The 12,452-nt window shown below is 49.8% G+C and overlaps 1 protein-coding gene across 4 annotated transcripts in view; it reads left to right on the top strand.

Moving 5' to 3' along the window:
- RPS6KC1 (ribosomal protein S6 kinase C1) overlaps positions 1-5,838 on the top strand; it is a 282,130-nt gene extending 276,292 nt beyond the window's left edge. For all 4 annotated transcript variants that reach the window (XR_008960506.1, XR_008960505.1, XR_008960504.1 and 1 more), the window contains one exon: positions 5,767-5,838. The gene's annotated coding sequence lies outside the window, so the exon portion shown is untranslated. The remainder of the gene's footprint in view (positions 1-5,766) is intronic.
- The last annotated feature ends 6,614 nt before the right edge of the window (positions 5,839-12,452 follow it).

Below are 12,452 nucleotides of genomic sequence, written 5' to 3'. Positions count from 1 at the left end.
CTCCCTCCCTTCCTTCCTTCCTTCCTTCCAAAGATTTTATTTATTTATTCTTTCCTCCCTCCCTCCCTCCCTTCCTCTCTCTCTCTCTTTCTTTCTTTCTTTCAAAGATTTTAGTTATTTATTTGGCAGAGAGAGTGAGAGGCCACAAGCAGGGGGAGCAGCACAGGGCGAGGGAGAAGCAGGCTCCCCACGAAGCAGGGAGCCCGATGCAGGGCTCGATCTCAGGACCCTGGGACCACGACCTGAGCTGAAGGCAGACGCTTAACTGACTGAGCCACCCAGGTGCCCCAACACACAGTTTTCTATATTATTTGGCCTTTTCAAGGAATTATAGCGAGTCACTTAGCATTTTTGTGCTCAGTTTCTTTATCGATAAAGTTGGGATAATAATGGATCTTCCATATGACACTGCTGGGAGGATTAATTGAGCTAATTAATGTAAATTGGTTGAACTGTGCCTGGCATGAAGTGATCAATAAATTCTATTTATTTATTTAGGTGAAGGTCAGGTGCACTGTGGTGGCCCCCGTTGAACTGCATTGGTATTTCGCTCGTAACTCCATAACAATGAGCTTGTGTTCCCTGAGTCAATGCAGTGAGAGTGGCCGAGAAGTTTGCAGCCACGTTAAAACAGGAAATGCGCAAGTGACATTTATTGAACTCACACTGTCGCATGTACTGCACACCATTATTTTATTATTTAACAAACATGAAGTCAGTACTAAATACTCGGTGAATGCATGAAAATAAAGGACAGAATACTTTGCCCCTTGAGAGCCCAGGAGAAGTGAAGAGTCTTGCCAAGCAAGAGCCGTCAATGCACCCTGCCTTGCAAGCCCATCCAAGGCTCCACACCTGCAGACCGTCTGCCAGGTGCATTCTGGAGGAAACACAGCTTTGTGAATGCTTTATGCTGGTATCTGATGGAACCTAGAGATCCTGGTCCAGGCTACTCCAGATAAGATGGCCCATCAAGAGAAGGTTGGGCCCCATCGTCAGCCCTAAGGCGAGAAGCGTGGCCAATTCCCAGGCGTTTAGCGCAGGTCTGTCGCACGCAGATGGTCCTATTGTTATCTAACTTCAGGCAAGTTCCTTGACCTTTCCGAGTCCTATTTTAATTCTCTATAAAATGGGGATGATGACACCCACCTTGCAGGGCTGATGAGGGTTAGAAATAATCCCTAAAACTATACAACATGGGCATCATAGTACCCACCTGTTCTAGATTGAATTGTATCTCCCCGCCCCTAAATTCATATGGTGAAGTCCTAACCCCCAGTGCCTCAGAATGTGACCTGGTTTGGAAATAAGGTTGTTGCAGATATAATTAGTTAAGATGAGGTCGTATTGGAATAGGGTGGGCCCCGAACCCGGTGTGACTGGTATCTTTATAAAAAGGGGACATTTGAGCACACAGACAGCACAAGCATGGGAAGCGTGTCCTGTGAAGATGAAGAGAGAGATCAGGGGTTTGCATCTATAAGTCAAGGAACTCTGGAGACTGCCAGCAAACCGCCAGAAGCTAGGAGGGAAGCAAGGAACAGAGACTCCCTCAGTGTCCTCAGAAGGGACCGACCCTACCAACACCTGGATTCTGGCCTTCTAGGCTCCAGGTCTGTGAGACAACACGTTTCTATAGTAGAAACTGCCCGGTTTATGATACTTTTTGTTACCACAGCTTGAGAAAACTAATATCCCAACCAACAGGAGCCGGTCATCAGCCTTGATAATTGTCATGGCTTCCTCTCTGTGCCTGCCTTCCTGGTGGCCTTTTCCAAGGCATCCAGCAGGCAACCAGAGCCACTATTTGGAAGGATACACAAAGGGAACGTGCTGTGGGGTGGAAAGAGCGGTGCTAAGACAGAGCAGGGATGACTCCCACTCCGGGTCTAAATGTCCCCACCAGGCGCAGCTCGGCCGGGGCGGAGTGTCCACCAGCCTGTCCTTCCTCTCGCGTCCCTGTGCTTGTCTTCTGCTCCTCCTCCGCCCGCGTGTCTGCTCCAAGCCCATCTGTGCGGCGGGGTCTTAGAGAAGACTATTTCTCTAAGTCCCAGCAAGGCTCCTGGATCTGCCAAACAAGGATGCCTGGCTCGGCGGAGGGATCACAGAGAATTGTCATGACAACTCCCTAGGCTTGGGAAGCGCTTCTGCGAAGTGCTTTCTTCTCTGTTGGCCCTTGGAAGAGTCACACAGGGCAGGGAGATACCTGGAGCAAACCGGGTTTCTGGGAAGGTGGGACTGGGGGCTTGGGGTTGGCAAGGTATGAATAAGTTTAAAGAGGGAGGCGCAGGAAGCAAGATGATGGTGTTCTGATTTCTCAAAAGCACTGTGAGCCCGGCGGCAGGCAAGCAGGGACCGAGAGGCTCCTGGTGAAGGCTTGGGGAGAGTTCTGGAACACAGTGTCTATTTTTCTCTCCTCCTTTCCCCTTCCCTTTTGCTCCCTGTCTTCCGCACGTTGCTTTCCTCTCCTCCTTCGCTGGCTGCTTCTGGGGCCAACCTTATGTTGCACCCGCCGAGTCCTCCCGTTCCTCTGGTCTCGTTCCCAACGTGTGATTTAGCGGTGGTACGTGCCCCGGACGCGAGCAGGAGGGGGCGGGAGGGGAGAGAGAGGCGGGGTGGGGGGAAGACCGTTTGATCTGCTCAAACGCACCTTAAGAGCAAACCCATCCACATTACTGAAGGTATCAGCTGGGTCCTGCCTACAGTTATGTCAAACAAAGTGTGCTGCGAAGTGCCAACTCTCCCTTTGTGCTGTGACACCGAGAGCTGCCAAAAGATATTAAAAAGCTTGCATGAACTAGGTGATGGCAGCTGTAACTATCTAAGTTATTGCCTGGCAGCTGCAGCACTGCCTCACTGCTGCTGGCCGCCTTTAGAGCTGGGTCTCCATTTGTTTGCCCTTTCTCTAGCAACGCCGAGCACCCAGCCCGCGGTGGGCGCGCGGTCGCCCCAGCCCCCTCGCGCCTGCGGCCCGGAGGCTTGCAGCGCCGCCGCCCAGGACGGGCGCCCTGGTGCACGCAGCTCCTGGGAGAAGTTGTGCTTCTCTTGGCCCGGCCCCAAGCCTCGTTTTGCGTCGGTCAGCTCCACGTTGAGGAGCCTTGGACGAGTGAATGCACAGAGCGAGCACGCACACCCAGGCGCACACACCAAATGCAGCTTTTTTGTGTTTGTGCGTGTGGCTTTTTTTTTTTTTTTTTTTTCTCCCTTCCCTGTTGGCTCCGAGTGAGCTAGAACAATATCGCCAGCTCCAAGCCCTGCCAGTCCTACATCTGCTCCCTAAAACCTCCAGCAAATAAGAATACGGTGGGGTTGTTTAACCAACACTTACAATATACACACTTTTCAGCTCCTCTCCCCCTGGGTTGCCCAGGCTCAGAGATCTGGATGCTGGTGGCAAAGGGTTGAGAGATAAGGGGCTAATGATCCCTGTGGGCATCTGTCTCTGAAGCCTCCTTCTCTGGCACGTTGATCTGTGGCATAAAATACATTTCATTGTCATGGGCTTCGGGGAAGGTGTCTGTACCGAGCTGTTTTTTTGTATTCTTCTGTTGAGTTTGGTCTTTTCAGCTGTCTGTTAAATAATTCATACAGCTCATGAAAGTAATATTTCTGGGATGTAGGGGGTTCCATTTTTCCAATTCCCTTTCACTCCATCTTTTTTTTTTTTTTTTTTTGAAGCGGTTGTGGGGAGAACTTGGCAGGCGTGGCCTGGGTGGTATAATAAACCCTTCTGTCTTTTCCTCTCACCTCTCCAGCTCAGGCTGGGAGGGCAGGAGGGGTTGCTGACCTTCAGTGGGCCAAGTCAAGGTGAAGGCTGAGGTCTGAGTTTGGTTTTCATCTCAGAGGTCAGCCATCAAAGCGATCCAAAGGCATAGGCCTTTTTTTTTTTTCTTTAATTGCTGACAGAGCCATTTTCTTGCTGCGAGGGCCCTTCTCTTCAATATTCTCCCAAATGCTTGCCCAGTGCCTAGCATGAGGCTTTACCCCTGGTAGGTAGGCAGTGAAGGTCTAGCAAAATGGATTGAATTGAGGCCATTCTGGAGAAGGCAGGACTCAGCATTCCTAACCTCTGTTATGGTGAAGTCAATCAAATAATCACATTGGCCATTTTGTTTATTTTCACGTGTCAGGTTGGTGTTTAAGCATTGTCAATGCAAAAGCAAAGTGTGTTATTCTAGAACGAACACAGGCTTTTCCTTCTAGCCCAGCAGAGCCCCAAAGCTGGGTTATATGTCCTACAGAGTGCTGGCCCCACTTTTGGCCCTGGATTGTGGCTGAATGGTTGTCTATAACACTTAAGTGCACTGAGAGTTCCCTGAGAGCAAAGAGCTGGTCTGCTTTGTTCACGACTGGATGCCCAGCACCAAAAGCAATGTTGGACACATCGCAGGTTGTTTGTTGAATGAATATGTGAAAAGACATTTTCTGCAAGCAATATAGTTTTTTGTTTGTTTGTTTTAAGGGAGGGGGAGAGAGTGGGGGAGAGAGGGAGGCAGGCAGGGGGAGGGGCAGAGGCAGAGGGAGAGAGAGAATCCCAGGAGGGTTCTACACCCAGGTCAGGGCCTGATGGAGGGCTTGGATCTCATGACCTGAGATCATGACCTGAGCCGAAATCAAGAGCCACCCAGGTGCCCCACAAACAGGTTTTTATGATGTCAAGTATAACCTTCCTTAAAGTTTGAGGTGGGAGGGAGTTTCCAGAGCCCTCCCATCCCACTAGAAGCCCCCTTTATTCTGGATCTCCTCTGCCCCTGAGGTGCTCTTGAGGAGCTCATGTCCACGTGCTGTGGCGTGCACGAGGCTCTTCTGTCAAGTGTTGGTCTTTGGGAAGGCTCTGAAGACTCAGGCTCTGGAAGCAGGTGGCCACCCACTTATTGGCTGTGTGACCCGGGGCAAAGATTCTATATCCTCATCAATGAACTCCAAACCCACTTCAAAGGATTATTGGGGTGTGTTATGAATTGAGTGTTTGTTTCTGCCCCAAATTCATATGTTGAAGCCTTAATTCCCAGTGTGGCTATATTTGGGGATGGGGTCTCCAAGGAAGTAATTAGGGTTAAGTGAGATTATACAGGTAGGGCCCTTATCCTAAAGGGAAGAGGCGCCAGAGAGCTCACTCTCTTTCTGTGCATGCTCAGAGGAAAGGCCATGTGAGGATATCGTGAGAAGGTGGCCATCTACAAGCCGAGACAAGAGCTCCCAGTAGACACCGAATTGCCTGGAACTCTCATCTTGGACGTCAACCATGAGAAAATAAATGTCTGTTGTTTAAGCCCCCCAGTCTGTGGTGCTTTGTGGTGGCAGCTCAAGTTGACTAACACAGGGGGATTAAACGAGATAAAAATAGAAATCTTAGCACAGTGTTTGGTACATAGTAAGGAAAACAGTATCCAAGTCTTTCTCAAGTATTTGTGGTCTATGAGGTAGAAGGATACGAGGCTGGGGTGGGGGGAAGGGCAGAGAGAGCCGAGGACCCTCCCTGGCTACACTGAGAAAAGGCTGGGGATGCTTTTAGATGAATCTGGGAAGGCTTGTGGAGGAGGTAGGATTTTAGTGGGTGTGATGATGGTTGGGGTCTTTGGAAGGTAGGAGTAAGGTGAGGCCTTATAGGGGCAAGGTGAGGCCTTTTTGATCTGAGGTACAGACAGAGGGAGGCATGGGAGGGGGAGGGGATTGCCATTTATTGGGAGCTGACTATGTGCCAGACCTGTGCTCTGTATGCCACACGTGTCCCTTCACTCAACTCTCTACCCATCCCCCCAATAGGTACCGCCATCCCCGGTCTACAGACAAGGAAGACGATGACAAGAGCTAGCGTCGACTGCACACTTGGAGGTGTCCAGGTACGTGTGTAGCCCCCCTTGGTCCCCACGGAAATCCCATGAGGCGCATCGTGGTGTCATCCCCTTTACAGATGAGGCCCTCGGAGCGGGGCTCTGTGAAGTAACTGGCTCAAGGTCGCACAGTTCGTGGTGCTGGGGCAGGGATTTAAACCAGGCGGGCTCTAAGTCACATGCTTTACTGCTTGGGTCGTGCTTCATGTTTCGTGGGGGCTAAATGGGTCTAGAACCCACACGGGCACGGCTGAGCTTGAACCGGGTTCTAACTGGCATCCAAATCGTTCTACTATATCACGCTGCCGTGGAGGCAGGAATGTGACCCCTCCGCAGTGGGGTCTGCCGCAGCCACAGCCGCAGTAGTAGCCAACACGGACCGGGAGCGATGACGGCGAAAGACGTCCCGGGGGAGACAGTGTCTGCGCCCCACGAGGTGGGGTACGGGGATACAACCGCGGTGCGTGCAGTGCGAAGTGGGGGGTTCTTCTTCCTCACAACCCCACGGGGGTGGTACTACCGTTTTCTCCGCTTTAGAGGGGGAGGAAAGCGAGGCACAGAAGAGCTAAGAAATGTGCCCAGGACCACCCTACACGGCAAAAGCTCTGGGAATCCAACATGGACAAGGTAGACACAGTCTCAGCCTATAGAGAATGTTCAGTCCAGGAAGGGGACCGTTAAGCAAGTGTGAAGAGGGTCCAATAGACAGTTAATCCGGATGTCCCAAAGTTCTGTGGAGGGGGCTTATCGGCCACAGATTTGCTGGAGGGATTTGTGCTCAAAATGCTAGACTGACGAATGTGTTGGTATTAGTAAGTACATTGCAAGGTTTAGTAAAACCCATAGATTTAAGTGTTTTAACTTTTATTGCAATTGCCTGGCTTCCAATTAACTGCAGGTGAATTATCTGCTTTGTAAATTGCCCAGTTTTTAGTCTCAGACTGACCAGTTCCCACCACTTTGGTTTTCACAAGTCCTCTGCGCTGCCTCACGACCGACCCCGCTCTGCATATCGAATTTGTCCCATTCAACAACACGATTCATCATGAGCCTGCCGTGTGCCAGCCGCTATGGTGGGCCTGGGAACTGTAAGCTGAATCAGACACAAATGAATCGAGTCTGATTCAGTTCAAAGAATTTACAGTCTTTTCCTGAAAAGTTGAGCATAAACCGATTTCTGTAAATCTGATATCAAATGTATTAAGAGAGTTTCTTTTTTTTTATTTATAATGATTTTTATTATATTATGTTAGTCACCATACAGTACATCCCTGGTTTCCAGTGTAAGGCTCGATGATTCATTAGTTGTGTATAACACCCAAGAGAGTTTACTTCCTAAAGGAAACTTCGAATTCAGTGTTTGAGTTTCTGTACACTGGGTGTCTTGACAGTGGGGCAATCCCGAACTTGTAGTAGCTGAAGCTAAAGAAAATTAGGAAGGCAAAGGCACAGGCTTCTAGAACTGAAGGGACCCAGGCAACTGTCCAATCCAACTTCTAGATTTTTACAGATGAGACAATCCACACCCTGAGACATGACACGAATGTCTCTGTGGCTGACCTGGCCAGTGGCAGAGTGGGGGTTCACGTCCAGTCCTCCTGCCTGTGTGTCCCAATGCTTTCTTATGCTGCTAGACCATAGCCCAGGCTTTCTGGGTTCCCTCCCTCTGCGTAAAGAACTGGCTGTATAACATTTCCATAACACCGGACAGGACTGTTTAATCTCAGGCCAAATTACCCCCCAAAACTCTGGTCCTTGTGGGCCCAGGTTCCGGTGCTCTTCTTCCACTTGGAGCTTCCGAGCTGGAATTTCAACCCTGCTGCAACATTTGGCTACTTGAAATCACTGCGTTCCAAGAGCGTATGTGATGCTGACAGACCTCTTGTGCCCAGAAACCCCACTAAAGGAGCAAGGACAGATGCAGCCACCACTGCCCTTGGTGGGGGAGGCCATCGAACAGAAGGGCACGAGAGCAGGGACGTGGCACACGGAGCCTATTGTTCCAGCCACGGCAGCCCTGGGCACGTCAACGCCTGTTCTCCTGGGCTGTAGAGCTTGAGGCAGGCGGAGCGCGGCCGTGGGATGGGCACGTGGCCCTGGAGGCCACCCCAGCCAGCAGATGTCCTGCTGGGCACCGGGAGCAGGAAAGGGCCTTGCACGTTCTTCGTGCAATTCCTCACTTGTTTTCATGACCAAAGTATTGACTTTGGGAGTTTGACTCTTCTTGCAAATGAAAACCCAAGGGCTTTGGTGAAATGAGAGGTAGCCCCAAATCAAGAGTCTTTCTTCACAGTGGCCCCCACCTGAAGGGGATGGCTTAGATTTTGGCCATGTCCCTGTCACCCCCGACTCATCTCCCTGGCTGGGGTCCTATGCTAGCCCTGGGAAAGGTGATGCCCTTACCGCACGCATTCAGAGCGGAGAAAGGGGAAGGGGGCCGCTGGGAAAATCTCATGGTCATCTGGAAGATGCTGATCTTCGGCCCAGCGCCTGTAAGATGATTCACCAGCCTGGCCAGGAGGAGAGGGGACAAAACCAGATAAAAGAAAAGACCCAAACAAAGAGCGTTCATTTCAGCTTCTCTATCTTCTTTCAGAGAAGACTAACTACATGATTGTTGTGAACTAGAGTCAGGACCACGGGGACCAGAACATTCTCTGCTGATTTTCTTTCTTTCTCTTTTTATATGGAGGGGTGTGTGGTGGAATAGTGGGGGGACGAGAAACTTGTTGAAGAGAGCTGAGCAAACAATGGCTGGTGAATGCCAAAGCTGGCAGTCAGTGGTTCTTAATGTTTGAATGGAAGTGGCTGGAGCTAGTTTTTTTTTTTCCCCCTCCACAGTCAGTGTTGCCAAGAAAACAAGGAGTAGCTGTTTTAAGCATTTACAAATGGTAATGTACCAACAGCTGGTCTCAGTCCAACCGAGCTATTGTAGGGTATTAAAAAGACAGGCCAGAGTTGGAGATGTACTGCTGACCTCCCTTGCAGAGTTGGGGAACATTTTCCTTGGAAAAAAAAGGTCTTATATTCCTGCAGAGATCGACAGGACGGTTCTCCCGTGGAGTCAGTGCCTTGCTTGGCAAAGGAGGCCGCGCGGGCAGGCGAGCCAAATGCTTCGGCGACAGGGAAGTGCGGAGTCAGGGGACTTGCGGCGGATTTATCAGCGTGGCCACGCCGCCTCCCTGCCCGCGATGCGCCGCGATGCGTGTGCACGTGCGTGGGGACACGGCTGTCCGCGTGGCCGGCTCCGCGTGGCCTCCGACCGGCGGCGCGTGCGCGGTAGCGCCGGCCGCTCCGCCCGTGTCCTCCCTGCTCCGTGGCTCGGCTGTGTCCTCTAAATCCGGCGCTCCTTTCCTTTTTGCTCGGGCCAAAAGAGGGAGGAGAAAAATGTGAAAACTTCATCCTCGCTTCCCTCCTTCCTCCTCTGCCCCTGGATGGCACAGGGAGGCACCTGAGGGAAGGGCAGCCCACCTCTTTCCTCCCGCTCTTCGTCTCCACTCCCCGGTCTGGGGCGTTCTTCAGGGTTTTGTTCATCTCAGGAAATTGTAATACACAGAGCATGCTTCTTCGCTAAATGTAATTACCAGCGGCCCTGTGTTTATGGATGAGGCATGGTGGAAAGTAATAGAAAATGATTATTTTTCGTTCTGAAGGCCTTCTTTATTAGTGGTGCGGTAGGGACGTCAGCTGCCTTCTCTGAATGGCAATGCAATGTTTTGCTTTCCCCAGCAAGATAAACGATCTTATTTGTTGATGTTTGGTGCTTGAGATGACATTTATGTGAAATAAAAGGGACCAAATTAATAATAAAAAAAAATGATTAGCCAGACACAAATGAAAAATGTACATCTCTCCCCCACCCCAGTTAAGTTGTTTGTATTTACATGCTATTCACAAATAATGGCAAAATGCCCAATAGTTGGATGGCAAGGATTTTTTTTTCTTTTACAATCATATGGCTTGATTCCGTTTTCCAGATCTTGTCTGAGAGCTGCTATTTGAAATAAAAATGTTTGCATCCATTTCCTCATTAATCCTTCTGTCGTGATACAACCTGCTGCAGAGAAATGGCAAAACAGATGCAACAATGAAAATTAAAAGGGATGGACACTTATCTTGGGCTATAAAAGCTGCTAACCATGTAGGAACTAGAGAGGCTTTTGGACAGAAAATATGGCAAATGATAGAAACAATCATCGGACTAAGAGTTTGCTATTTGGAAAACTCTGGTGGGACATTTCTCTGCTCGTAACGGCTGGAGGATCACTCCTGAGTTTAGTGTACACCAGAGAGAGTGTTTGTCTGCTTTGCCTTGAGGCCTGTCTTCAATATTTGGTGCGTCTACCCATCTGGTTTCTCATTGGGCTGGAATTTTCTCGACACAAACAAGCGCTTTGCAAAGAATCTATAGACCTCATGGTTTGAGGGCCCCATATTTTGCTTGGAAATATTGCTTCCTGCCCTCTTGGGAATCAGAGACTCGGAGCAAAGCTGCACTGACCCTGATCTTTATTTTTGCAACCAAATGCATTATACACTGGGGAGGTGGGAGGGTTTATAGCATGGGTAGCGGTGAGGGATCATGATTCTACGTTGTTCAAACAACTTGGTGAAAAGGAAGAAGAAGGTTCAAATGCACCTTTTTGGGAATATGTGATACCAATTTATATATCATTCTAGGGTTTTTTTCACTATGTAATTGTCTGATGTTACTTTGTGCCTATATTTACCTCCTGAATTCAAAGGGATTTGGGGTCATAAGTAGACTCAGCCTTTCTGTGTGTATTTATTGAGCATAACCTGTTTGCAGTCTGGAAGTAATACAGAGAGACAGAGAAAGGCAGAGACATGGTCTTTGCCCCGGTACAGCTTATAAACCTCTTGGCGGGGACTGAATTGGCACAACTAAACACACATAGAGACAAACAGCCAACCAGAGCCATGCACACGGGAGTTGATGAGTGGGATGTGAGATGAGAACATGACTCGGGGCAGGAGGTTTATTTGTGGCAGATCCCTGCATGCAGTGTGGAGGGCACGAGGCAGTGCCACTTGCTGATGGACGGATCCAACCCTAACCCATGACCTAAACAAGCAGGGGAGACGGGAGCCCAAGCATGTGGAGTGTTTGTCTGAATGTTTCAGACTTCCGGTGACTAGCTCCTGGCTCGAGCGACACAATGAAGTTAGTTTTGGGTCAGGACAGAGATGCATTTCCGGCCTGTCTAGCAGGTCTGGTAGAGGAAGACTAGTGGTAAAGAGGTTCTGCAGCTGGAGTAAGTCTTGGCTCTGACACTTAACTAGGCAAACATCCTGGGCTTTAGTCTTTCAGTGCCTCAGTTCTCAAATCTGGGAAATGGGTAGAATCATAGAGCCTACTTGATGGTAACAATGCGAGGATTAAATTATAGAATATAGCACAGGGCCTAGCACCAAGTACATGCCCAATAAATGTTAGCATAAACAAAGAATTGCTCTCTTGCTATATATATATTTCTTTTGTTTTCCTTTCTATTCTTGTCTAAGGTGTGGGGCCAAGTGTGTATTAATTGTGCTACTTAGGGTCATCAGTTGACGGGGAAGATTCTTATCTCTTCACTAAAAGGGAGGCCCTCTCCAAATTATGGAGCTGAAGGCAGGAAGCAGGGCTGAACGACCTCTCACAGTCATTTCTAGGAATCCGGTTCTCACATCTTTTGAATTCTCCTGCTTCAAAAGCCTTAGCAGGGTTTAGCCCCAGGGGAGTATGGCTTCTGGTGAGTGGGCAGGCAGGCAGAGGTTAATTTGGCACAGCCCCCAGTACAGAAAGAGTCCCACTGATGATGCAGTTGGGAGTCTGGTTTTGTTGAAACACTGCTGAAGCAGCTTTATCAGCAGAGCTGGTGAGCTGATCATGGGGGCTGCCGAAACTCAGCACCACTAGGCAGGCAGCAGGGTCCACGCACAACTGCTGGGGGGCGGGGGGAGCAGGGGAGGCAGGAGACACAGGAGCACTGTGACTGAAGCCCAGTGTCAGGGTGTGCGGGCTGGCAAAAGGCACAGCAGAAGGACCACACTGGTGCGGTGTGAGCAGAGATGGATCGGAGGGTGGGAGGAGGGTGGTCTGGGCTGGGAAGACGGCTCTCGTCAAGCTCAACCCTAGGGTAGCTCCTAGGGAAAGGACCCGAGGCACATCCTCCTCTATCACTAACTCGGACGTGAGCCTTAGCTGCCTTACTCCCAAATGCTGAGAGGTGTTAACTAATGATCTCCTCGAGGGAAAAGCCACAGCTTAAGCATCTCTGTATTTATTTTAATATCGCTTGCAGTTGCTGGCCCAGAGAAGGCTCTTGCTATCTGTGATTAAGTGACCGACTGTGTGAGTACTGCACACGCGTGCTTGTGCAAAGGAAAACTGCTTCCGCAAACTGACGTTTTCTTGCCAAGTGTGGATGCAAGACCCACGTGTGTAGCTTCCACAGCTAGGAAGAAAGTTCAGGATTTCTGATCTGGTGTTCATTTCTTTGGTCAAGTGAATCATTTCGAGAGCTAGTTTCTGTGCCTTACGTGGGGATGTCAGCGTATGAAAAGGCTAGCCGGATCTTTCTTTTCCTTTCTGGGAAGGGAAGGATATGTGAA

Source organism: Ursus arctos, unplaced genomic scaffold, assembly GCF_023065955.2.
Source record: "Ursus arctos isolate Adak ecotype North America unplaced genomic scaffold, UrsArc2.0 scaffold_2, whole genome shotgun sequence".
NCBI lineage: Eukaryota > Metazoa > Chordata > Mammalia > Carnivora > Ursidae > Ursus > Ursus arctos.
The sequence above is the reverse complement of the archived record's forward strand: the minus strand, read 5'-3'. Positions and strand labels throughout refer to the sequence as shown.